The following is a 22,290-nucleotide window of genomic DNA, read 5'->3' on the forward strand; positions in this document are numbered from 1 at the left end:
GTGCAGCATTTTATTGGAATAAAAAAAGTACCAAGCTGACACGTTACTGCTGCATGACAAATAATGTGGTCTGTGGCTACCCTATTGCTCTGAGTTAAAGAGGGCAAGAAACTTCAATTAGATTTGAGTCTATAATAGCTGCTTTGGAATATTGACCCGTGAAGAGTTATTCCTTTGCACTGGGTAGCTTTTTTGTGGAAACACTTTATTGGATACCGCACCTGACTTGTCTTTAATAATCACTGGTACTAGTTCCCCTGTTGGAGTGTCTTCCCCTCCTTCTGCTGGTTAAATTGTAGAATTTGGGGAAGGCTCCTTCACCTTCTGTGAAAACCCCTTACTCATAAGCTGCGTCTAGACTGGCAAGTTTTTCCGCAAAAGCAGCTGCTTTTGCGGAAAAACTTGCCAGCTGTCTACACTGTCCACTTGAATTTCCGCAAGAACACTGATGATCTCATGTAAGATTGTCAGTGTTTTTGCGCAAATACAACGCTGCTTCTGTTCGGGCAAAAGCCCTCTTGCACAAATGCTTTTGCGCAAGAGGGCCAGTGTAGACAACGCGGTATTCTTTTGTGCAAAAAAGCCCCGATTGCGAAAATGGCGATCGGGGCTTTCTTGTGCAAAACCGCATCTAGATGGGCACGGATGCTTTTCCGCAAAAAACGGCCATGCCAATCTAGACGCTCTTTTCTGCAAATGCTTTTAACGGAAAAACTTTTCCGTTAAAAGCATTTGCAGAAAATCATGCCAGTCTAGACGTAGCCATACTGATTTGGGAGAAAAACTTCCTACTCTGCAAATCCCAACACAAAGCTTGATTAAAGTAGCCAATACTGAGATGAGAAGTATTTTTGTTTTGCCCCTTTTTAGGAGGGTGAGAGATGGGTATATGGGTATTTTGGTTTAAAAAAATCACAAATCATAAAGCTTTCTATTTCCTACCACAGCACAAAATGACTTTTCCAACTTAAAATGTGAGACAAACTGAAATTGCTGCCCAGAGAGCTATAAACTAGTTTAAAAACAAAACCCAATCTATAACCTACGACTTCTCTATAACATTATTGACTTTTTTTGTGGAACCCTGAGATTTTTTTGAACCAAAGGCACACTGAGTGCAAAGTATTACTAACTTTATATAATGTGACTTGTGGAAGACTCCTCTCTGGGCAAATTCCTCCTAATCCAAACAAGTATTAATTAAAATCACCTACTGTTGCATGGAGAACAAGGTAGTTCCATTGAACAAAGGTGGGGAAAGGCTGGTAATTTCAGTATTTGAAAGTGCTAGAACTTTGTGGGGTTTTCCCCCAAACCATTTTACCAATCTTACATCAAAGTCATTATTAGCAAGCAAAAATAACATACTGCATGTCCTATTTTATATCTTATGGTTTATACATAAATAAGGACCACAGTGACATTAATTCTAGTATGTACTTGAACTTGATTATCAAGTTATAATGATGGAGTATCCTGGCAGCAAATTCTACTTTTCCCAAAAATTCCAACTGTAGTGGAATAGAGAGGGTGGAGATGTTTGGCACTTCATAGCTTTAAAAAATGAATAATCCTGTAGTACCTTAGGATATGTCTATACTAGCCTCCTATTTAGAACTAGGGAGGCTAATGTAGGCATTCGAAGTTGCAAATGAAGCCCGGGATTTTAATATCCTGGGCTTTATTTGCATGTTCCCGTCCGGTCGCCATTTTAAAATCCCACTAGTCCGAAGTAACTGCCCGCGGCTACACGCGGCAGTGAAACAGTAATTCGAACTAAGTCCTTAGTTCGAATTAACTAGAGGACTAGTGTAGACATAACCTTAGAGACTAACATAAAATACGTATATAGTATCATGAGCTTTCGTGTTAGTCTCTAAGGTGCTACAGAACTACTCGTTTTTCTTTTTTTAAGTTACAGATTATCCCGGCTACCCCTCTGAGACTTTTCAACATAGCTTAAAAGGTAAATTACTGGAGATTATCATGGTTGGAACTTGTTGAACTCCCCCAAAATTATATTCTAATCAAAATGTCTGTTAGTGATGGCTGAAATGTTTGGTCTTAATTGGAACATATGTTTCTGTGCAGTCTTTGGGGTTTAATGAAACTGCATCTTTCAAAGATCCTGTCATTGAGAAGACTTCTTAGAGAAGAAATAACCTCCACCCCAGAATACCAGAATAGCCAGTATCTTATGTCTGCCTAATAAGAAGCAGGGATTTACACCAGGGTCTTCCACAAACCATATGAGTGCCCAACCATTGGAGTGGGTCTTCACTGCATTTGTTTCTGAAGGAAATGTGTTTATATATATATATAAATAACTACCATACAATGGAATTTTTAGGCTAGTCCTATCTGCTAGCTTTAATTTACTACACTACAATGGTATAATCTTGCTATAAAAGTGAGCTAAATTCTTAATTTCTTATGAATGCTCATGCTCTCTTCACAAATAGTATAAAAGTTAACTAAATCTTCTGTAACAGACTACTCGAAGCAGGCATGTGTATTTTTTAGCTATTGTATTATATTACCTTGAATGTCTCTCAGGTCAGTTGGTTTTGAACTTTAGCAGTGTATGATGTTTACAAAAATGGCCGTGCAAGGTTTGTGCTGATGCTTTCTGATGCATACTGAATTGAGCAGCTTTCAAAATTTCTCTGTGGTAGATGTATTGATTGATTGAACACTGGGTTTCAGCATAACAATTAAGAAAATTGTACATTTAAAAAGGCAGTACATGTTATCTTCCCTGCAGGCTTTATGATATGAAAGTCTTAAAATTTCTTGGTCACTCAAGTATTACTAATTACTTACTGAAATTTCCCAAGCAATAACTATGCTAGCATGACAACTTTATCACGTTACTTGATTGAGGACAAGATTTCATTTATCAGGTGTCCTTGTAATAGTTTTAGGACAGTGGTAACCTGGCTTTGCTAGTAGAGGTAGAGAGATGTCAGAAATCCAGTGTAAAGCCCAGTAAATATTTTAAGTATGTATGGGATGTATTTAAATTGATTCAATCAGCTTAAGATTCCGGGGCATCTATCTAGGCAACATTTAGCTGATGCTTATCACTTTGGTAGCTGATCTCCTGAAGCCTACTCCAACCATTGGGCTTTGTGGTGATTTTATTGCTCTTACTTTTAAAGTGATTTTCAACTATACTTGAGATGAGACTAGCTGAGCCTCAGAATAGAAACTAGGAGCAGACTGCTACAGAATCTACAACAAAAGGAATTACATAATTGACTTATTGACCACCTTTCTTCCTTCCTCTGAATCATGCATACACTGATATATTTATGTATTACTGCTTTATCTGCTTTGAGTATCCCTTTATGTGGAAACATAAGTTTTCATAACTTGAGAATGATGTCATGTACTTAACTTAGTATTGACTTGTGGAAGAGGAGACCTTTTGTCCCAGGCTTGAAAGATGCATTGAATGAAAATGAGCATCGGGCTGTTCATCTCTTCAAATAGCCTTCCCTCTTCTGCACATTGGTGTAGTAAGCCAAATTTGCAATACAGAGCTGTAAAATTTGAAGAAAGAACAGAAAGCAGTCTGTAGGTAGATTGCAGATAGCAAATCAAGAGCAGAAATAACATGAGAGCTGCATAGGTAATATATGCAGAGTAGTATCAGTTCAGTAAGCAGGTATATTCCATGAATTGTCTCTAATGTTAATAATGGCTTAAAACACCTGTTATTGGAAGAAAGTGTCATGTCCTCAGAACTGGTGTTGAGCAAGAAATCATGTAAATCTGAATTGAAATCATAGCAGATGTTATATGAAGTACAGTACCTGAATTAAGGGTCCCTGTTGCAAAATTCTGAAAGGGAGTCATTCTATGGTTTTCTGGGTTTTAAATAGTGCATTAATCCCTAAGCTATTTTTGTGTATTTATTTCTGATTTAGGAAATTTTCTAAGCACCATTAGGTACACTTCCACTGTAAGATATCTTCACCTAAACAACTATGTATGAAAAAGAGGGGCTCTGTTTTAATGTGACAAAAGTGACTTGCTGTTCTTCAAAACAAATCTTTGTTAAAGGTACAGCAACTATTTCCTTTAAGCCAGATACCTGCAGTCCCTTCGTCTTTTGCAGCTTTATTTTATATCCGATCAAAGTTCCAATGTTTTGGGTCATTTATTGAGGCAGCTTACAAAAAATTAAAAGCCCTACTTATACAAAGTTAGCAAAAATAGATGCTCTAAACAACATAATGTGTCCCTATCCATTCTTCAGCAGAACCATTGTTTGTTGTTTTTAACATGGCAAATTGTATAGACTGGACAAGCACTAAATTGAAAGTAAGGTGTATTTATATAAATAATGCCTTAGAAAGCTATCTTTTTCCAGTTTGATTCCTACATTGATCATTCTGTTTATAGAAGGAGCCTGTTCCCTCCCACATATACGGTGTTTAAGCATGATATCTAAATAATTTGGCATTAGATAAGCAAACTCCTACCCAATGATCATGAGTAGAAAGGATGATGTAGTGGGCATCTATAGGTTTCGTTCCCAGCTGAGGCACAAACTGCCCCTGTGATTCTTAACCAAGATTTTCTTAATGTACCTTGTTTCCTCAAGCTATAAAATGGGATTAATAGGGTTCTATTTCATGTGCATTTTGTGAGGCTGAAATCCAATAATGACAGGAAGATGCTCAGATGCTATGATGATAGTCCTGTAAGTAGATTGAGTTACACAGCCTTAGGGTACATTCCCAGTAGAGTTCATTTTAGTTATTTATTGAAGTGGGACTGTCTTCTCTGTAAAAAGGGTAGGGGAGGCAAGGAGGAAAATATGAAAAGTCAGAATTTATGCTGTGCATGTACATAGACAATGTTAAGGAAATTGTTTTCACGTTATTATTCCTGTTACTTCCTGTCTCTGTGATTCGAAGAGGTTTCCCACCTCTCTAGGGAGGGTATGTAGGGGAGAGGAAGAGGGAGAAATATTTAGACTATGACTATATTGCGCAGTGTTGCGCAATAAGATATGCAAATGAGGCACGGGGATGAATATCGCGGTGCCTCATTTGCATACCTAATGAGCCACCATTTTTGCAGCACGGGCTTTTGCGCAAGAAGGATCTGTCTACACTGCTCCTTGTGCAAAAAAACCCCTTTTGTGCAGAGCTGTTCTGCCACGTATTTTCAGGAAGAATGGCTCTGTGCAAGAGGGGTTTTTTTGTGCAAGAAGGAGCAGTGTAGATAGCTTCTTCATGCGCAAAAGCCTGTGCAGCAAAATGGCGGCTCATTAGGTATGCAAATGAGGCACGGTGATATTCATCCCTGTACCTCATTTACATATCATATATTGCGCAACAATATGCATTGTAGATGTAGCCTTAGACTGTGTCTACACTGCAGGCTTTTTGCACAAGAACTGTTTTGTGCAAGAGTTCTTGTGCAAAAGTACTTGTGCAAGAGCGCGTCCACACTGCCATGTGCTTTTGTGCAAGAGTGTCCATGGTAGTGTGGATGCTCTCTTGCATAAGAAAGCTCTGATGGCTATTTTAGCCATAAGGGTTTCTTGTGCAAGAAATCCCTGTTGCCTGTCCACACTGCCTTCTTGCTCAAGAGCTCTTATTCCTCATTGGGAGAGGAATAACTCTTGTGCAAGAAGCTCTCTTCTGCTGCTTTACTGTACAATTACTTGTGCAAGAACGCATGTGCAGTACAGACACTCGGCAAGTTTTTGCGCAAGAACGTTCTTGCGCAAAAAGCCTGCAGTGTAGACGTAGCCTTAGTGTTTAGATTTGATGAAATGCTGGTGAGTTGGTGCATGCATTAATTTCACTTTATAATCTGGGTTACAAATATAATAAGTAAGGGTTGGCTCTGAAATGCTAACCATGCCATATTCAGGTGGGAAACATTACCAAGTATGACACACTAGTTTAAGTGAGGTGTTATCTCCTGCCTAACAGAAAAAGGTCCAGAATACCATTGAATACAGCAAGGTTGTGTGAGGTTTAGGTTATTGGCAGCATGTAGGCTTTGTGTTTTTGAATTATTACTCTTCCTTTAAAAAAAAAGTACCTACTTTTTTTAGTCCTAAAGCTATTTTAATGACCATTATTATGAGGTTTATCTCTCTGTAGAATTAGAGTATCAACTAGTCATCTGATCTGGTCTTAACAATAGTAAGAATTTTTTAAAAATTCACAGGTGTTTACAAGAGTCTGACCCTGACTCTGCTGAGCATTATCTGAAAAATGTTAAGAACCCTCAGTCTGTAACTGGGACTTGGAAGCACTTCATACCAGGTTCAGGCACTTAACCTTTCTTCTTTAAAGAAACATCTTAGTTGTATTCTGTAGTCACAGCCATCTAAAACAAGGAAATTCAGTGGGTCACAGAGAGATACGAACTGATACTTTAACTGTGATCATTAAAAAAGGTATTAGGTTTCATGGTTTAGCCATAGTTCATAATATGACTAAGGCATTCAACATAAGACACTAAAATGAGTGTAGCTTTTTTTATACAGCACCTTTTTTATCTGAATTAATAGTTTCATATTTTTTATTATCATTCTAAGTGTCATCTTGTCTCTTGTTTTATGTCTGTAAATGTCTGAGAATGGGTCTTTGTCTCATTTACTTGATAGCAGCTGTTTGCTGTTTCTTGTATTTGCTGCCCTAAGGAACTTCAGAGTATTGTCATTAAATGTACCTATTGAAATGAAATAGTTCTGAATTAATGAGTCTAGTAACACTTCACTAAACCCCAATGATGGTGAGGATACTAACTAAAGCAAGCAAACACTTCATAATGATGCCACTATCTACTAAAATTTCAGAATTGCAATCATGTTTATATGATTAAAAATATATCAGTGTTTCCTGACTTTGTATCCAAAAAATATTTAAACAGGCAGTGGTTAGTGACATAATGCTTAATTTTTGTAATCCCAGATTCTAGAGGAAAAAATTGTCCCCTAGCGATAAGGGGAAGAAATGTAATGGTTCACTTACTTTCAGAAGTACAGAAGAAACCTATTTTGCAGCCATATAAGAAAACTAGCATAGTAGAGCAATAGTAATTGAGCTTGAGCTTGTATTTCCATTCTAAATCATTATTTGTAGGGCATAAAACATTGTAATTTCAAAACAGATTCTGCAAAAGATCCAGAATACAGTTTGTGAGAGTGAGTGAAAATGTATGTGCAACAACTTTTAAAATCAAATTTAAAAGTCTTAGAATCATAGAAGTGTAGGACTGGAAGGGAGCTTGAGAGATAACCTAGTTCAGTCCCATGCACTGAAGGCTAGAGTAAATATTGTCTGGGCAACCTCTGACGATGTTTGTCTAACCTGGGAGAGGGTGCAGGGAAGGCCACCCAGAGGAACAGGGAGGGGGAATGAACAGTCACCCCATTTAGTAATTAAGATTTTGGCAGAGGCACAGAGGGACGATGCTACAGAGAGCTACCATGACTTGCCTATGCCCTCCAGGCAATTTATTTTAGCATTAACTACTGTAATTAGGAAGGTTTCCCTAATATCCAACCTAAACTTCCCTGGATGCAATTTAAGCCCATTGCTTCTTGTCCTATCATCAGACTTTGATTTAGAACGATTTTCTTCCTTTTAATCTTCATGAAACACTTTTGAGTGTTTCAATAAAAATGAAACTGAAACGTTCCAAAAGTGGCTTTCCAGAATCTTTTCCAGCTGAAGTTTTTTAGATATTGAGAATCTATATAGTTTTTACCAAAAAAGAGAACTGGAAACTTATTTGGAAAAAATGGGTGTAAAAATTTTTCCATTAGAACAATTCCTTTTGGCCGAGAAGCTGTTTTTGCTTCCAACATTTTTTTTTCTGTAGAGAACACATTTTTGGAGCAACTTTGGTTAAATCACAGAATTGCCCCTAGGAAAGGAAGGGTGTAAGTACCAACACCCAATGGCTGGGATTCTTTCTAATATGATCAAATATGGAGGTTATGGCATGATATGTAGCCTATTGTGCTGTGGAAAAATTCTCTGCGCTGTAATGCCCCATTTTAGTAGCACCTGTTCATAATTGAAAGCAGTTGTGTTGGTTTCAATGAACATTTTCCCAAACTCTCTGAGGGTTGAACATTTTGCCACTGGTGATATGTGGGGTTATAAAGCTATTTTTAACAACCTCTTTCTGGGCTAAGCCGGGCACCGATTCGGTGCCTGCAGCCCCTTGGCAGGAGTGTTGTCTGGTGGATTACAGAAAGATGATCTGTCCTTTAGACCCAGGTTCCTTGCCGGCCACATCTGTCCCCTGCTGCTCTCTCAGCAACTTTGGCTGCCTCCCGGTGCGCTGCCTGCGTGTGACATTTCCAGCTGGAGCCTGCCGCTCTCGCTGCGCCTGCTCTGGATTAGTCCAGCCTTTGGGCATGGCAGCTCTCTGCTGGATGACATCATGGGAGCGGTGTGAGAGCCGGTACGGCGAGGGGGACGCGGCGAGGGGCGGGGGAGAGGCAGAGCCACTCGGCGGCCGGCTCTGGAGGAGCGCCTGGCAAGCCTCTGGCCAACGGCTGGGGAGAAGATGCCAGAGCCCCGCTTTGCAGCCTGCGCCGCCACTTAGGCAGGCTGCTCCCTGAGAAACTTAGCCCGCCGCTGGTGAGTGCGCGCTGCAACCGCGAATACGCCTCCCCACGCAAGGTGCGGGGAGCCTCCGAGCGATCCGCGTGGGGAATCCCCGGGAGCTGCCAACCCCAGTGCGCTTGGGGCGCACGGGCCGGGCGCGGCATCCCCTGAACGCACTGGAGGGGGCGGTGTGCGGGGCGCGTTAGCGCTGCCTGGCTGGTTAATGGTGCGCCCTGCGCTCTCGCCAGCGCTGCTCGGCTTTCGCTGCTGCTCGCTGAGCTTGGTCAGTTCGTGTCAGTGGGGCAAACTCGGGGCGCTTGGCTCGTCAGGGACCCTGCACCTGGCTCTGCTGGCTTCTGGGGAGCGTGGCACCTGCTAGGACGTGGGGCGGCTGAACCAGTCCCAGCGCTTGCCAGCTCCGCCGCCGCCCCGCAACTCGCAGCTGCGAGAGATCAGACTTAACAAGCAGCTCTCCGCCCCTCGCTCATTCTTGCTGCTCTTTTCTTTCACCCCCAGAGCCCTTCCACGCCGCGCGCAGATCCAAGCTCTTCCCGCTGCTTTAGTGACTGGTAAAGGAGGCTGGGGGGCGAATAATTCCGACTCTAAAAATGTGAGTAGTGCAGATGACCGAGAAGTTAGTTGCCATCGCACTTGTGACTCGTGATTTATATTGATTAGTCTTATCTCTTTCACTGCTCCTGAAATCCGTTTGTTTTTGTGCTTGCACTTCTGCTTAGAAACTCTCGTTTCTGATTTTTGTTTCCCAAGATGGAGCCCATTGACTTCACATTTGAAAATGTGCATAATGCCCCCCCCCTTTCTCCCCACAATCAGTTTTCAAAAACTGAGGAAGCAGGTTAGGAGGGAAAAGAGGCCTATTTGGCTACTTGTATTCAGCTATTCAGATAAGCTTTTTGGGTAAAGGGCTTTCCTCCACTCAGTTATTGTATTAAGGGACAATTTCACAAGCCTCTGTTTCCAATTTAGATATTCCAATCATCTGAAGTGGGTTTGCCCATGAAAGCTCATGCTGCCATCTACTTGTTTTGTTAGTCTTTGGTGCTACTAGACTATTCATTGTTTTTTTTTTTAAAGTTTGTGTTTCCAATGTGATGGTTTCTGAAAGTTATGAAGTTTCTGAATAAGTGGAGTATTCGGGCAACAAAAATGATCCTGGTAATTTGGGAGAAAAAGTTGACTAATAGTTAATTTCTATCAGTTGTCTCTAATGTTCATACTAACTTACTTGAGTGCAGTGTGAGAGTCTGCAAAAGTGACAAGGAGTCTGGTCGCACCTTATAGACTAAGAGATGTATTGGAGCATAAGCTTTCGTGGGCAAAGACCCATTTTGGTTTGGTTAGTTGGTGCTTACAAAAGCAAGAGACAAGCTATACCAGCTTGTGAATAGTGAAGAGAACTATTCAGAATAGCTCACTCAGGATATGTCTACACTAGCCCCCTAGTTAGAACTAGGGAGGCTAATGAGGGAGACCGAAATTGCAATGAAGCGTGGGATTTAAATGGATTTAATGGGCGGTCACCATTTTGGAAATTGACTAACCTGGAATAACTGCCCAGTGAATACGCGCAGCAGTGAAATGGGAGTTCAGAGTAAAGCCCTCATTAAACCTCATTCCAGGAGGAATAACAGCTAATTCGAATTAAGGGCTTTACTTCGAACTCCCATTTCACTGCTGCATGTAGATGTGGGCGGTTATTCCGGGCTAGTCAATTTCCAAAATGCTGACCGCCTGGAAGCATGCTAATGAAGGGTGAGATATTTAAATCCCGTGCTTCATTTGCAATTTCGGTCTCCCTCATTAGCCTCCCTAGTTCGAACTAGGCGGCTAGTGTAGACATACCCTCTGGTATGCCAATGAGCCTCACTATAATTATTATTGCTTAGCATTTTAGTTCTGGCTCTCTTGAGCAAGGTAGTAGATTTCCTCCTAATGTGCAACATATAATTTCTCACAGAATCTTGCCTTCTCCCTTATTGTATTCCCCCTTACTCTTAGATTGATATTTGTGCTCTCAGGGAATAAAAACCTGGCCACTTTTCCCATTTATTTCCTCTGTTACCTTCCAGCCATTGGGGAGATAAAAAGAAGGGAAACATAACTGAGTAATAAATCCAAACAACCTTAGGAACAATTTAAAGCACTCGAGAGGCAAAGTTTCTCCTACATTGGGAGAATGGGCCTTCACAGTAGGTTATTGCCAACATTTAGGCCCACAGACTGTTCTCTGGAAATCTGATAACTGTTTTGGCTTTCTTCCTTACATCCCTGTTACACATGACTCTTCAATGCAGCTGAACACATACAGTAGTGTACTCCCTAAAAGAATGAAATTTGCTTGTAGAAAACTTCACTTTCAGTGCTGAACAGCTACAGTTGAGCATGGTAGTTGACTTACTAAAATAGTTCAGAGCTAATTAGCTGTTGCTTGCCATTGACTTTGTGGTTATAATTAAGGTTTCCAGATTAAAGCAGCATCCAAAACCACTCTTCTCATGTAAATGGCTTAAAAGAAGGGGGGGGGGGGGGAAGTAGCTTTTCTAAAATTCGAATTAGATTATGAACCTAGACTTATTGCTGTGAAGCTTTTGTTTTTATCTACAAATAGAAGCTGAATAGTGTTGAAGCTTATAGCTCTTACTCTGTTAAGCTAGTCAACAGGAGTGACATGCAAATCTCATAACTGGTATCTTCTGCCTGTAGTTAGGAGGATTTACTGCCATGATGTCTGGACAGGTCTCTGGCTCTGTCCATGATGATAACCAGAAGGCTGCTTGCATGTGTGCTTAATGATGTGGGCCCATTGACCATCACAGACCCCAAGAGGGCCCCCAAAGACCACAAATAAGATAAGGCTTGAAGGTGCTCAACCAGCTTTATTGTTAAGTAAAGTACAGTCAAAGTTGTCAGTAGACTCTACCGAATCACTACACGCATGTACTTACAACAATGGCCTCAACACAACCAGTGGGGAAACTCCCACTGCCCCCCACTGGACAAAGACAGTCTCCCCATGACACCACTTTATATACAGGTACAAACAAGTTATGCAGGTTGTCACCCTCTGACATTGTCAGGTTACCTCTCTCTGATGCTTGGTAGATGCCACCCATCACCCTGTGTCTTGTGCTCTGGTTAGATCATCTCATTGACCATGCTGTCACTTAGATTCTTTCTTGAACCTGGGTTGGTGTCAGTGGGGAGTGGGTACCAAGGTCTTTTTTAATGAGCTGCTGGTACCATGTGGTTTCAACTTATGAACAGTACGAATTACTGCTCTATATCTGAACCTATTACCAATTAGTGTTTTGCACTCTGAGACCTGTTTGTGCCAAGTTCTGTGAGCAGGGCCCTGCCTCTTTTTCACTGCTTAGCTTTACTTGGTTAGCCATGTTTTGTCCATTGTTAGCTAGGCCTCAGACCAAGCCTGTGCTACATGGGCTTATGTCTTAGGCCTTCATCTTACTACACAGCCTACTAATTCACAGGATGTTGTGAAAGAATCAAATATACTTGAGACAAAATACTGTACTAGGAGTCGAAGAACTTTGAATTAAGAGTTTATGCAGGGCTGGATTACCCCATAGGCAGACTAAGCACGTGCTTAGGGCACCAACAAAAGAGGGTTACCAAAAAAAAAAAAAAGATTTTACGGTATAGTATTTGTTTTTATTTTGAATTACATATGGGAGGCAGGAGCAGATGACCATTTCGCGGGGCTTAGGGCAGCACAATTTTGCGGGGCCCCCTTTTGCCACGGTGCATGCGCGGTGGTGCCACCGTGCATGCGCAGGGCCCGGGGCGGCCGCCCCGCTCACCCTGCCCTATATCTGCCCCTGATGGGAGGGCACCATAATCTTTTCAGTGCTTAGGGCCTCTCACGGTCTTAATCCAGACCTGAGTTTATGCCATATGTTTGGTCCTGCAATGTGTGTCTAAGGTTAACTATTTGAGCATGGCTAACATTGAAGGGGAGGAAAGACCAGATACTGTCCATCCAGAGGAGAAAAAAAAATCTGATTTCTGCTTCAACACAAACATCCACATCCACACCATCCAAAGCATGGACCAGCATGGCAAGTCCTAAGAAGCTTCCTTGGATATTGATCCTGAATTCAGGGCCTGGGGCATTGATCAGGTTTCAGGTGAGTTTTTGTGGTGGTGTGGCCCTGATAGGGAGCAGACACACAGCTTCTTTGTGTACACAGGACTGGCTAGAAAGATTGCTGAAAAAGATTGCTCTTGTTTCCCTGAACGTGGGAGGACCAAACAGGACTTGATATCCATCCTTTGTAAATCAGCAGAATTGGATCAGAAATGTGACTCAACTTTTTTCTTCTAATGGAAACTGCCAAGATTTTTGGTTCTTTCAGGTTAACTGCTCAGACCAATGAACAGCTCTTTGTGAAGGTATTTATAAAGTGTGTGTACCCATGTGTATGCAATGAAAACAAGGAGCAGAAAGAGCCCTCCGATTCAAAGGGCTCTTCCTATGACCATGGCTACTTACGTTTTGTGAAAATACTCACCTAATAGTCCCAGTTGTTTGTTTTTACTGCCCCTACAAAGGTGAAAAGGTTTTCTGTTTGGCATTGAGTAGCTAACATGCACAATTTAAGTTTAAAATTTTATTATTTTAGTTATTGTTTTATAGTGTGTGAGGAAACCTAGTATGTAACTGCATATTAGTTCATGGAATCAGATGTAGCTTCAAATTTCCATCTGATTAGTAGCATCCCATATAAAATAATGGATTTTGTCTGTTAAACTAAATTAATATGTCGAGGGAGAGAACTGAGTTATAGTTCATGTTAGAAGTAGTCAACTTAATTATTCCTTAGCTTTTCAGAAACATGCAAGTCCTTCCCTTAGTTCCAGCTATGCTACTGTAGCTCTGTTGCTAAAATGCTAGTCCAGAGCTACAAATTCACTGAAAGCATAAAGAAGATGGCTTGAAGCAGTGGTGGTAATTGAGGGATGCTAAGAGTTCCTTTCCCCAGATTTTTTTGCATTTACTCCAAGTTGCATAGACCTCAGAGCTAAGGGCAGAGTGCAATTAGACTGTTGCAGAAATTTGACAGAAGAGGCCAAATTTCAGTGAGTGGTTTGTGATTTGATGCATGGATTTAAGTGCCATTCAGATTTGGCCTGGTTGTACCTGCATCCTTGTGGAGTGAGGCCAAATGGTGATGTGATCTGGAGTACAGAGAGTCTGTTCCTGTACACTGGAGTAATGGGGAGTTAGGGTTGCTAGATGGCTTAACCAAAAATACTGAATGCCCTCCCCCTCTCAACTCCCTCCCCCCCAAACACCAGGGGAAAAATTCTGGTTTTTTTGCGGGGGGGGGGGGGGGGGGAACAAAGTTGTTGAGCAAAAAAATAGGACCCCAAGAGTTAAGAAAGTAAATAAATAAAATAGCATGGCCCCTTTAAGTGCATGCAGTGTCAGAATAGGGATAGGAAGAGGAGAGGTTGAGCACTAAGACCCAGGGAAGGCATTGCTTCCCCTTGCTCAGGTCTTTAGGCTTTTTGTTGGCATCCATCTTGTTTTCTTGGTTGAGCCAGAAGGGAGCTTCTCTGAAGAGCCAGGTAAGCGGGGGGTGGGGGGACTAGGCCCAGTTGCTGAGGGTGTTGTAGGGTTGCCAGTTGTCTGGTATTTTCACCTCCTGGCAGGGGGGAAAACCAGAAAATACTGGACATTTTAGGTGTCCAGTATTTTCTGAATTTTTTTACCGGACAGTCTGGGTCAATACCGGACACTTGGTAGCCCTATGGGGAGTCCATTAGAAACGTGACTACATGGTGCATCTGTAGGTAAGAGGACAGACTGCTAAGCTGAAGGAGACCCAGGGTCCTGACAAGGAGAGGCCAAAAGCTGAAATTTGCCCCCCTTCTTGTGCCACTCCAAGAGATATAAGTTGGTGCCACTGGCTGGGATGTGTCAGAGTGGCAATGTTTTCAGTTCTCCAATGAAGTTAGGTTAAAAGGCTATCATCGCTCTGTTTGTGACCTCAAGTCAATGTCATTTTAAACACACATGCCAAGGAGGAATCCTCAATATATGTAACATTTATTTGCAGTAACATACTGTATTCCTGAAGACCTAAACAATGAGAGTTGTGGGTGCTCAGCACCTATGAATAATATTGTATTTAGGACTTTTAAATATGAATCTACAAATCTAACTATAGGTTTTGGAGTTTGGAAATCTTGACCTTTAACGTTTTGAATATATCTAACAATCAAGGAGAATGTATGGATAATATCCTCGCAATTGGGTGCATTTCTTCAAAGCAGAAAATTAGTAATGTCCTCAATCGGCAGCTACATGACCTATAGCTTCCATATTAAGGAAGGTATATTTTGAAGCCCAAGCATGTTTGTCTTTGCGATTTTAAACACTCCCTGTGAATAGTTGCAAAGCAGCACTGAATAAATGGAAAACGCAAAGTCCAAGGAAGAGTACTGGGAGTGGCTCTAAAGCACTTACCTCCTTTCCTCCAGTGTATTGTGGAAGAGGTGTCTTTTGCCTTGTGGTGGTGGAACACATAAGGGAAGTAATTGTTGCTTGTGGCGTGCATTTATTTTGGTTCCAATTTTGCCGCCTCTATACTTGTGTAAAGGATGAGAAATTCCACCTGTTAGTGTTAAACATCTTGGTCCTCTCTATTTGACTGCACCATCATAACGTTGATGGAGTATAGAGTTTTCCTTCCATGTGCTGGTCTATGCAGTACACTCTTCCAATCCTTGACTAAGGCCTTGTCTACATTTACTGGGAGATAGGTGCTGTGGGAATTGATCCCCCGGGGGGCGGGGTCAACTGCTGATTACATTCTCATTGACATCAGTACACCACCATATCAAGAAGCATAAGGGGAATTGACAGGAAAGTTTCTCCTGTTGACCTTCTGCAGTGAAGATGCCACAGTAACTCGATTTAAGTTATGTTGACTCCAGTTATGCTGTTTGTGTAGCTGGAGTTGTTACTTCGTTTGGCATTGCCTCCTAGTGTAGACCTGGCCTAAGTGGCTGCTAAGGACATAGATAAAAAGCAAATGTCAGGGAAAAGACTGTCAGCCTATCCCAAAGCATCTGAATATGTTGTTAATTGTCTGAAAGCATACCATATAAGCATACTATCCCTATACAGCAATCTAGCTCAAGATTCCATGTCACAGTGAGCATTCAAGAGTAGGCATGTGTCTTGGATAGGAGGAAGCTGAACAGCTATCCCTTATCTATGCTAGAAGTGCATTTTTGAGTGTCACTGTGCAATGGTGCTAGTCTAAAGCAGTGTCTGCTCTCTCTAGTACAGATGTCTGCTGGAAAAAATAGGGGATGGAATAACCTATGATAATTAAAGAAATAGGGGATGGAATAACCTGTGATAATTGAAGAGTAGCTTCTCTTGTATAAGCTGCATCTGCTCTCATACCTGGGGTGGATGACAGCTGAGCCAGTTTCCGATCAGACTTACAAAAAGTAGGCAGACATTCTTAGACTGGCTTTTAATAAATATGTGCTCCTATATTGCTGTACTAACTTAATATGGAGCCATAGGGAATCCATACTAGGTTCTTCCAATCAACCCCAGATCATTTACTTGGGTCAATAGAATCTCAGGACCTTACACCAAAACCAACACAGTGGTCTTAAACGAACTGAAAATTTAACAACTCATTTTTTCTTAGTTATTAAATGGCTAAAGCATATTGAGTTGCCCAGATGATTTTGGGGAGCACAGTCCTTTTTGTTCAGTACTTTCCATGCCAGAATTACTCTGTCCTGAGGTGGGGTAGGAAAGAGGTGCTCCAAGGCCTTTTCCCCCCTTTTCTTTTCCATCTTGACCCTCTTTTTCTGGAAATATCCTCACTGTCTTATGGATCAGGTAGTTTCATGGCTTACGAGCTCGATCATCAGTTCTTTCATATGAATTGCAATTCTAGTTTGCAGCTTTGCCTACTTGCCACTTCAGGTGTTTTTGGGGATAACGTGCAGATGTTTATGGTTCTTTTGTTATTTCTAAAGAGCTAACTTGTAAGAGTTTTCTTATATCCACCACATGTTTGAGTTACGAACACATAGCAAAATTTCATAATTCCACACACAATGTTTATACGCATAAGAAAATATCCAGCAGAGGTGAAATACAAGGCCATCTGAAGTATCATTGGAAAAAATTATCACATTTTTATAACCAGGGTGACCATGTTAATGGGGGTGGGTGTATGTGTGGTGAGCCTGAAGAGGAAGGTAACAAGTACTTTGCTACAATATAGTGCACCTATGCTGGTAAAGCATTCCTACTGTAGATGGTGCCTGAGTGGTGATGCATCAAATTCTGCTCAGTGCCCATGTGCAACTACATTGAAATAGATAAGGTTGAACAAAGTTGAAAATAAACTGTCAGATGATACTTTTTTTTTAATAGGGCTGTCAAACGATTAAAATTTTTAATTGTGATTAATCGTGTGATAAATGTAATCGTGTGCAACTCCCCTTTGAAATGCTATGGCAGCGTTTCAATGGGGCAGTGCTGCATGGAACCTGGGATCAGCTGGAGTTCTCAGCTGACTCCAGGCTCCATGCAGTGCTCCTCTTTAAGGCACTGAAGCAGCACTTCAAAGGGGCAGCACATTAGGTGCCGGGGATCAGCTGGGGATTCCAGCTGTTCCACACTCTCGCCCTCCACTCTGTGTTGAAAGCCCCTTTGAAGTGTCGGAGAGGCACTTCAAAAAGGCAGTGTAGCATTAATATGTTAATTTTTTTAATGTGTTAATCCTGTCCTGCGTTAATTGCAGGCATTAACCGAAGTCAATTGACAGACCTACTTTTTTGGTCTAATGACATGAAATGTGTGTAAACAGTTAATTTTCTGCCACAACACTAATGAAAGTGTACTTCAGATGGATACTGAAATTTTAGTAGCACTCCTTTTAGTGTTTTCCTACTACTTAGCCATTTCTTAACCCAGTTGATTGCGAAATGTAGTCCTCTTCACTCGTACTCCTTTTCGCCCAGTTCCAATGCTATTCTGAATTGCTGGTACTTTTGTGGTCTGCAGTTTTCCTTTTCCTATCACATCACCAGAAAAAAGTAACCTTGTTTTCAACTTTCACTCAGTCACAGCTTGTGTTATCTAAAACTGGTGTTTTGTTTTTGAGTGGAGAAAGGAAATTAACTTTTTTAAAAGAAGCAAAGAGTAAATGAAGAGGAGCACAGGAAGAAAGGTGAAGAGAAATAACAGTGAAAAATAAAGGGATCAACACTGTTAAAATGAGAGAAGGTGGGTGAAGAATTTTGAGAGCAAAAATAAAAGAATATCTCTTGAAGAGAAGGAAGCATGAAAGATTTAGAAAATGGAAAAAGGCCTCAGGAGATTAAAGGGAACAAGAACCAATAGACTACAGGGGAAAATGCGTGTGTGAAAGCTGATAAGATGAAAAATGTAATAGAGCAGATTTAAGAATGAAAAGGAGCAGGTAGGACAAGATATCAAAATCAAGACCCAAAATACTATATCCAACTTTGTGGATATAGTATGAGAGAGAAACAGAAGCCTTAGAGTAAGTTGAGTGAATACCTTAACAATGATTCATATTTTTCATTTGAAGAAGTGGGTTGTGCCTGCAAAAGCTTATGATAATATTTATGTATTTTGTTAGTCTCTAAGGTGATACAGGACCATTGCTGTTTTTTAAATTATCCGTGAGAATGTGTTCAACTTCAAAAGCAAGTTTGCTTGAACTATTTGCAGCCCTTTTATATTCATTTTTGAATAACAGTCTAAAGAACAAACTCATCAAATGATCCTGCCAACATAACACAAATTAAGAACACAGTATTCAGGGACTGAATTTCAGTTTGGTACCTTCAATTATTTATATAGAAAACTTTATATTATGGCCATCCTGCCATGGAACACAAAATGTTACATAATTTGTCTAAGGAAGAGAATGAATTTCGATTGCAACGTTGGAAGAGAGAATTCCAATGAAAGAATAGTAAATAATGTTAACACTTGTTATCCACTTCATAAAAATGGTAATTAGTGGTTTCTTTATATGGTTGGGGATGGGGTAGTGGTTGGTGTTAATTTAAGTGAACTGAGTTCCAGAATTTGAGGGAGAAGATGAACAGTTGGTCCTTTGTAATTTACTTCTGTTTCTTTATAGTAGTCATTTTTCATCATTATTACATTACTAGAAGATTTACCTGGCAGTGCTCAGGTCGTTTGTGACAGACCCTGCCCCCCATGCTTCATGAAATGGACTCATGGACATCAATATGCATAACTCAAAGATGCTTGGGACAAACTGCCTCATATAACCTATCAATCTTAATATCTTAAAATGCTGGGTCTGTATATCTTATTTTGGTGCATGTACCATTCTTGTGTGTAAAGTTAGATATATGGAGTATGGAATAGTTTATGGTTTTAAATGTGCAAATGAAAGCCATCAAGGGTGTTTCCCTCGATGTCTAGAATAGATGACCACATGTGAACCATTCCCTTGGTCCTCTAAGTCTCAGTGGTTGGTCAGAGGAAGTCACATGTCTACCTCAACTGTAGGAGCTGTCCAAGCAATAGAAGGGTGGAACGGAGAAAGCGAATTCCCACTCAAAGTGGAATCTTTAAAAACAGTAGGAGACTACCAGGTCCGTGTCTCTGGTTTACTGGTGTGGCACACTCATGGGAATGAACTAAAGATCCCAGGGTGAGGGAGTCCCTGGTTTGAAGGCTTAGCTAGAAAAGGAAAAGTTTTAGGGTGAGTTAGTAATGAATTTGTAAAAAGTTTGTGCTGAGGTTTTAGTGTTAGAATTAGCTTTGCCTTTTCTGTTTGTAAGCTAGTTTGCTCTGCCTGTTCTCACTTAAATCCTACTGCTTGTAATTAATAAAATCACTCTTATTTACTATCAAACCCAGTGTAAATGGTTACCTGTGGGAGCAAACAGTATGTTTATTCCCCCTTTCATTATTAAAGATGGCTTACCTAAATAATGTATTTGTGGTTCTGATCCTATTTGGAGAGTGGTATCCTGGGAAGCTGGGCCCAAAACTGCATTTTCCTTGGACCAGAAGAGTTTCAGTGTCTGTACCGCTTCTTGGGGAAGTGGGGGAAGTGATTTCAGCTCTGGTCCTTGGCTAGGGGAGACCAGGAGCTGGCCCAGCAGGAGAGAGCCATGAGAAGCCCCAGTGAGCAGGAGGGCAAGAGGGTCTTCTGTGACTGCACCCTATCACGGTATAGTAGTCATTTTTCATCATTATTACATTCATAGAAGATTTACCCAGCATTGTTCAGATCCTTAACTCAATTAATTCATGACTCAGGATGAGGGGTTCAGTATGGAGGCTGCCCTAGGAGGAGAGGACTACTCCAGCCGCACTCCCCCACCCCCAACCACAGTAGCTTGGGGCCAGGTGAGAAGCTTTTGTCCATGGCTGCTACAGCTCGAGCAGGCATAGCAGGGGGAGAGTGAAAGTCCTCCATCTAGGGCAGGGGCAGGTTCGTCTGCCCCGCTGAACTTCCCAGGCAAAGTGAAGAATGCAGCAAACTATGCACTTCCCCTTGCTCCCTGATAGAGGGGAGCAGCCAGCAATGTTTCCATATGAATTGGAGAGGCTGAGGGGAGAGCTTCACCCCTCACACTCTCCCTAAAGGGCACCTGGGTGGTGGGAGGCTTGGTACTTGGGCAGTCCCAGATGAGGCGGGAGGCATGCCCAGCTAGCCCCTTTCATCTGCTTGGTGATTCTCTCTCTCTCTTTTTTTTTTTTTTTTCCCCTGTAAGATTTTATGAGAAGCAATCCCATTCCTGGCATCTTTTTTTTTTTTTTTTTTTTCCCCCCCCGGCACAACCAAATTCTTACTTTGCTTTAAGTTATGATAAAAGGAAGTTGTATATCAAATTTGGAGGAGTTCTTCAACAGGCAGACAGATGGACAGACCAACACAAAGACAATTTTTTCTCAAATATATAGTAGATCTCTCAAAGCTCCATACAAGCAAGCTTGAATCAAGGGAAAAGGTTGTGATTCTGTCCATCAGGCAAAAATACACTCAAGGGCACTCAAGATGTGGATAAAAATTCTAGTAGCAAGCTACAAGAGAGTGAGTGAAATTGCTGCCTGGACAGAGGACAAAGCAACACATCTGTGTCACTTAAGTCCTACTTCAGCTTTGTTTTAGTGGCTCAAATATGCATTAGCCCTCTGCCCAGGAGTGAATTGCACCAAAAATAAATAAGCTGCTTAGCATATGGGTTAATTATCAAGCACAAGATGTCTGATTCCAAATGATCAGAGGAGGATCTCTGAGAAAATTGGGCAGAATAGTTTGCCAGCGATGGCACACTCTCTACCTTAGCTTGGAAAATGAGCAGTCCTGTGATACCTTGGAGACTAACATATGGTTTCATGAGCCTTCATGGGAAAAACCCGCTTGATGAGATGAGCTTAATTCCAATTTGGGTCTCAAATGTGTTCTGCTGTCCGCAAATATATCTATGTAAAATGCCTGGCAAGATATGTCCCACTTCACCCAGTGCTGGTTCAAAATAGATGGCCACCTGTTGTTAGCTGAAGTGGCAGAAATCTGTGTAATATACCTAAAGCCTGCATTATGCGTCTGCATTATGATACAGTCTTTAATTATGTGATCACGTACACTTTTTCCTCCCAGAGGACCTTCGCCTCATTCAATGAAAATAGATTTTGTTTATGAAACAGTTGGTTACTATAGTGATGAGGGCCGTAGAAAAAGCCATGAAGAAACTAATAATTCAGTTTTCAGACTAAGGTTTGAATAGTGTGGTGTAGATAATACTTGGGGTCTCATGCTGATCAACCAGAAGCAAACAAAATGTTGAATGAAGTGAGGACTCTCCATGAGAGTGCTCAATGATGCAGGGATCCTGGGGAGAAAATGATAGGGGATCATATCCATATACGGCTATATATAAAGGTTGCATAGACCTTAATTATAGTACTTCATAATGTTTGTAGAACCTTAATATTCTTTTGAACAGTTATTTGTGTGAGCGTAAAGTCACTGTTATGATGCAGCTCCTACTCTCAAAATCTATACAGTATTAGGCTTTTCCAGTGGTGATACATATCAACATTTACTTCTGCACCTCTGTTCCTGTAAACGTGATACTTGAGGATTTCAGCAGACAGCTTTTCTGTTGGGGCCAATAATTGGAGGATTTCTTGTTTCCACCAGAAAATCAAATGGGAACATGGCAGAGAGAGAAGACTAAAATGATTAGAGTGACTCTCTTGGAATTAGAAGAAATTTCTGCTCAGTGGTGTCAACAGAGAAAATTCATAGTAAGAGTGATAAAATGAACTGCACTTGCTATCATGTATTTATGCTGGAGAGAAAATGGCTTGAGTCACTCAACAGCTAAATGGGGAGGGGGTGGGTGTGTGATAAGTAAAAGCAGATGATGATTTGCATAGAGCAAGGGTCTCAAACTCTCAGCCTGCAGGCCAGACTCACCAGGAGTCCTGGGCTCTAGCTAGGGACTGTCCATTACTGGCCTCCAAGCCTTGCCCCTTCCTGCCATTGCTCTTTACACCAATGGCATGCAGCCCCCCAAGTCACTCCCCCAGTATAGTCTGCTTTCCCCATGGCTCCTGCTGCTGTGGAGTGTGGGGGTTTGCTGC

The 22,290-nt window shown here is 41.4% G+C and overlaps 1 protein-coding gene across 6 annotated transcripts in view; it reads left to right on the forward strand.

The window, feature by feature from the left end:
* Nucleotides 1-7,917: 7,917 nt before the first annotated feature.
* The window catches only part of MARCHF1 (membrane associated ring-CH-type finger 1), a 481,117-nt gene continuing 466,744 nt past the window's right edge, over nucleotides 7,918-22,290 (forward strand). For 2 of the 6 annotated variants that reach the window (XM_075930154.2, XM_089777941.1), the window contains exons 1-2: nucleotides 7,918-8,630; nucleotides 9,114-9,207. The gene's annotated coding sequence lies outside the window, so the exon portion shown is untranslated. The remainder of the gene's footprint in view (nucleotides 8,631-9,113; nucleotides 9,208-22,290) is intronic. The other 4 variants (XM_089777938.1, XM_089777940.1, XM_089777939.1 and 1 more) reach the window with 3 other exon arrangements.

This window comes from Pelodiscus sinensis, chromosome 4, assembly GCF_052426305.1.
Source record: "Pelodiscus sinensis isolate ZL-2025 chromosome 4, ASM5242630v1, whole genome shotgun sequence".
Lineage (NCBI taxonomy): Eukaryota > Metazoa > Chordata > Testudines > Trionychidae > Pelodiscus > Pelodiscus sinensis.